We start from the raw sequence: 5,981 nt of genomic DNA, 5'->3' as shown, positions 1-5,981 counted from the left end.
TGCTGAAACTTACTTCTGCATTCAGAATCTTCATGACCAAAGTTGTTACAAACAGAGCATTCTATTTCATTTTCAAGAGCAAAAAAGTTATTGTAGGTCCTCTTCATGATCCTAGTCATACTCCTTTTATTTCGTGCTTCTCTAGTCATGATGGTCTTGTAGGCAACACATTGAGTAGCTTTGTGTCCAAAGTTATGACATGAGAAACATTGGCGATTAAATAAATTCTTGCGATTATCAAATCTACTGACCAGGTGATTGTAGTTTCCATTGACATTCATTCTTGGGGAAAATTGAGAATGAGTTACCTGTGGTTGGTTGTAGCTTCTGTTCATTCTTGAAGTAGATTGACCCCGATTTACCTGGTGATCCGCTTTATGCCTTTGTTGATGATTGTCACCCTGTTCACTTCTCCTTGCTGCATCAAGATAAATTTTCGAGGTGGATGGCTTCTGAGCTTGAGATGTTTCTTCAATATATCCAAGACCTATCTTGATTAGAGGAGAACGCTGCACTTTGATAATCTCATCTAAAGCTTCAGATCCTTTAGCAAATCTAAGATTAAGAGCCTTTGTTTTTTCAATATCTTTTCTAAGTCCCACAATTTCACATTCTAACTTTTCATTGTGTTTTTCCCTTTCAGCAAGTTGGAATGTCAAAGTATCTATAATCATACTCTTTTCTTCTAAAAAAATTTTAAGTTTAGAAATTTCTTCATAGAGACCATCTTCATCTATAGCATCCAAGAAATCATCATCTTCAAAAGCCATCAAAAGTCTATAGTCATTACCATGTTCATCTTCATCACTATTTGAAAAACCATCACTGTCTTCATGTGTATAATAGCTTTTCTTACTTCCGTTCTGCTTTCTGTTCCATTTAACTGGTTCCTTACCTTTATCAAGCTTATCTTTATAAGGACATTTGGCTGCATAGTGACCGACTCTTCCACAAGCAAAGCATTTGGAAGGTAGCTTACCTCTAAATCTTCTAGAAACCCGTTGAAGGTTCTTGACAAAGTTTGATTCTTCCTCTCCTTCTGACGTATGTCCTAACTCATTGTATTCTCATTTTCCTGAAGCTTTGAATGTGGCTTCTCTCATGTCTGATGGACCCTCTTTTCTCATTTTGAAAGCTGTTAGAATTCTGTGCAGCTGTGACATGGTAATACTCTAAAGATTCTGCTTTTCTTCTATGGCAAAAACCTTTGATTCAAACTTAGAATACAAAGATCTTAGAACCTTTTCAACTAAAGTAACTTCTTTTATTTCTTCACCCAAGTTTTTCATGCGATTAACAATCTCATCTATACATAGGAAATAATTAGCTACACTTTCATCATTGTGCATTTTGAGAGTTTCATATTGAATTATGAGAGATTGTAGTTTTGCACATTTTACCTGATCGTCTCCTTCATAGCTTAGAATGATCTTGTCCCATATTTCTTTGGCGGTTTTGAGCTGCATAACCTTGATGAATTCTAATTGTGATAGACTCCCCAATAGAGTATTGACAGCCTTTGCATTTGTTTCATACTGCTTTTTACTTGCCGTATCTGTAGGAGTTGCTGCTGGAAATGTGTATCCTCCTTCCATGATATCCCAAACTTCTGTTCCAAGAGATTGAAGATAGGTTGTGGTTCTTACCTTCCAATAGACGAAGTTGCTCCCATCAAAGATTGGTGGCCTAATGGATGCCTCGTTTTCGTAGTTGCTCATGATGATAGATCTTCCTTCAAGCGATCAAGATTCTTTTGAAGGACCTGCTCTGATACCAATTGTTGGAAATAATACTAAGAGGGGGCGAGGTGAATCAGTATTCCCAGTTTAAAAAAATTTCATTTCCATAAACAAATTGATATACGCTACTTCTAATAATTAAACCTACGTATATACGCAACTGTGTTTAGAGAAAACCGTGTATATATTGTAGACTTATAATTTAGTTAGCTGATCTTAATCTATCTATCAGAACCATAAAATAGTAATCAAGTACAGCGAACAATACAGACAATCACACACATGAACACAAGATATAAGGTGGAAACCCAATGTGGGTGAAAACCACTTGCTGCAATTCGTCTTTATCTTCTTTTAATAAGAAATTTCTTTTTACAATATTTCTATACTGGTGTAGTCTTATACTAGTATGCAGGCTTCTACCTGCAGAAGGCTACAACCTTCTCTCGTTCTCCAGCTTCTCCTGGAAGGGAGCTACAACCCCCTTAGCTCTTGTACTAGTTGATGTACTAGTACGTAGGTGCTGACCTACAGAAGGCTACAACCTTCTCTTTTCTTCTAGGGACCACGTTTCATAAATTTTCAGACTGGATCCATCAATAACATCAATCAAACATCAAATATATCTGCATCAACCAATCTCCTTTGCACCAACCAAAATTGAATCAAAAAATCACTTCTCTGAATGTTGCAACCAGACTATAGTAACAGTACCAGAACCCAACCAGAACCCAAAACATTGCAACAGTAAACAGAAGTAGCTAAAACATATTTTATGAGATGTACACTACTTCAATATGTAGAACCTATGTGCATACGCTGTTATATTAAGGAAAACCTGCGTATATGCTGTTTTGAATTACCGAACCATCATGTATATGCGCCTTTTCTATGCTGAGCCTGCGTATAGATCTATAAAAGATAATTTACCCTTATCAACTATTCAGACATCAGTTATACCCAGATCATTAGTTTTATAGATCAAGTCATGCGCCAAATATAACACATCAAAATCACACAAAGATACTTCTCTTCAAGCCTTAAGATCTTGACCCATCAATAGAACTTATCCTTCTTCTAGTGCTTAGGTTCATCCTTGATTCAAATCCATCTATGCACCATAACCCAATGACCAGTATTCTAGATCTTTCTCTTTATCAGATATTCAATCCTTGAGTTCCTTTGCCTAATGATCTTCTTCCCCTTTTATAGTCTTAAGCCTTACTCAATACCATGGTCCAAAACCACTTAGAACCAATACCTAGGTCCAAATACCCGGGTTCAACACTTCAGACGAGATACCATGGTCCAAAACCATAGGTCCAAATACCAAGGACCAAAAACCAAGTTTTCCAAACTGTACGCGCTTTTCTATGCATGAAAGTGCGTGTATATGCATATGCACCTTTTGGTCTGTGAATCCATGTGTATACGCGGCTTGGTCAATGGGAAACTACGTATACCTCCTTTTCCTTTATTCTAAGAGCCTGTGAGCCTGAACTGTCATCTGAGTGATTTGCCGAGTGAGTTGCCATGAAGGACAATACCTGTGCCATAGTGCCAAGCTTGTGTCATAATGCCAACAAAGCACTATTTAAAATGCAGAATTTTGTAGACTTTAGTTTCAGTGACCTACCTTTACTTCCTGACATTCCAGGAGGTGGCGAAAGATGTTTAAGAACATAAACTATATCAGAATACCAAGGTGATTTGAGAAACATTTCTGATACTTGAATGAGTGAGCCACCATCTTCATCCTCTGACATTACTGCAATAAGATTTATGTCAAGAGCATGCAGATTTGATTCAGCCATCAGTTTTTCCAAGCCTTGTCCTTTGATCATTTTGGTAGGTTTAATCTCAAGATCATACTCGAACATTGCTACTATCCACTTACCTCTTCTTCCCTCCGAATCAGTTTGCATGAGAACATCCTTGACTATTGCGTTAGGAACATATGCTATAGTATGTGAATGCAGAATGTATACTCTGAAATCCTTCAATGCTTTTCTAAGAGCCAACGCTTGTTTTTCAATGATATTGTAACGTAAGGCAGTGTCTCGAATAGTCCTACTGAAAAAAGCAACGGGTTGCTCCACTTGATCCCTATTTTGCATCAACACCGCAAACATGGTGTGCTCAGATGAAAATGAAAATTTAATAAAATCATGAGTATAATCAGGACTAATCAAGACTGGGGCTATGGTCAAAGAAAACTTTACCAAATTCAATGATTTCATAGCATCCTTGGTCCATTTCATAGTGTTGTCCTTCTTCAACATATTAGTTATTTCATGTAAATGCTCCACCAAATTTGGTATAAATCTGCGTAAGAAATTCATCTTACCATTGAAAGCCTGAATCTCCTTTTTGTTGCGCAGAAAGTCTATATGATGAATTGCCTCCACCCTTGAAGGATCAATGTGAATACCATCTTTAGAAATTATATGACCAAGAAGCTTACCCTCGTCCATGGCAAAAAGACTCTTTTTCAGGTTTAGAGAAATCCCAAACTTCCTACATTTCTGAAAGACGATCCTTAAGTGGCACAAATGTTCATCATCAAAACCATAAAATAACGTCAAATCATCTAAATAAACTACCAATAAAACATCCTTCTCATTAGCAAAAATGATGTCCATCGCCTGCTGAAAACGGGCTCCAACATTCTTCAATCCAAATGGCATTTTCACATACTGAAAAGTTCCCCATGGTGTTGTGAAGGCAGTTTTGTCTTGGTCTTTTTCATGCACCAAGATCTGATTATAGCCTGAGTAACCCACTAGTAGTGACATCCGTGATGCTCCAACTACTCTTTGCAGAATATGGTCCATCTTAGGAAGAGGGTAATTATCCTTTAAGGACACTTTGTTAAGGTTCTAGAAATCTATGCACAACATTATCTCTCTGGTCTTCTTTCATACCAGGACCAAATTTGAGATCCAATTAGAAAATCTAATTGGAACAATGATGTCAGCTTTAAACAATCTATTTACCACTTTCTCGATGGATGGCAACAACTTTGGATTGATTCTTACCAACTTCTGTCTAAAAGGTTTTTGATCCGACTTGATAGGAATAGTATGTTGAATGATATCCTTGTCATACACTTTTAAATCTGAATAATCCCATGCAAAAACATCAGACAATTCATAAAGTAATCTAACATACTTAGCCTTTACGACGAGAGACAATGCTTTTGATAACTTTACAAGCTTGGGATGGTCAGCTGTTCCAAGATTTACATCTTCAACTCCTTTGTCCATAGGAACCAAGGTTGGTTTTCTTGCCACACAATCCTGATCAAAAAGCTCCTCTAAAGGTATGAGACCTATAGGAATGATATTATCCTTTAGCTATAAAACCTCCATCTGATTTACCTCAATATCTTGTTCATAGAAATCACAAACATCATCAATGGAAGCATTCTTAAACTTTCCTTCATTCTACAAAAAGGCATTAATTTCATTATCATCCCAAAACACTTGCCAATACCTCAAATTATCAGGAACAACAGGCCTATGTTTGACATGAATTTCAAATTTTTTGCAAGAATTCACTGGAATCTTCAAATTGATGGCCACAGTGGCGAGTGAATCTGCAATGATGTTTTGAGTCCGGGGTACGGCTGTCAAGGTATATTTAGGAAACATCCTCAAAATACCCAGAACTACATTTCTATAGGCTCTCATCTGCGGATGTTTTTCTTGATATCCTCCTTTTACTTGTTTAATCATCAACTCTGAACCACAATAAACAAAAATCCTTTTCGCATCTAGTTTCTTCAAAATTTTAAGACTTGTAATCAAAGCCTCATACTCCACTTCATTATTAGAGAAATCAAAAGCTAACTTGTAGGAACATACTCTAACATTACTTGGGACTTTCGCAGTCTGGAAAGCAGGGCTTCGAATCCAAATTCCAATACCAGCATTGTCCTTACACACAGTGCTATTGAAGTCCATGCTCCTGTTAGTGTCAGTCCTTGAAGCCTTCCTCCAGTGATCAAACATGCTCTTACAAAATGATTTTAAGGTGTCAAAGTCAAATTTTGTCATTTCAGTGAGTCTTCAAGTAACATTTGGTCATTAGGTATTACGTTTAGGATTTGTTTTCACTTCTTTCAAAGTTGTCCAAATGTTAGTCCATGTCACCATTTAGATTATTTTACCATCATTCAAAGAGTTGTCATCATCATTTCAGGTTCCAATGGGTCATTTTACACCTTGTTCGTATTTCAGT

The sequence above is a fragment of the Pinus tabuliformis genome, chromosome Q, assembly GCF_031772625.1.
Source record: "Pinus tabuliformis cultivar Carrire ecotype Pingquan chromosome Q, CPIR1, whole genome shotgun sequence".
Taxonomy (NCBI): Eukaryota; Viridiplantae; Streptophyta; class Pinopsida; order Pinales; family Pinaceae; genus Pinus; species Pinus tabuliformis.
Note: the sequence above shows the minus strand (reverse complement) of the source record.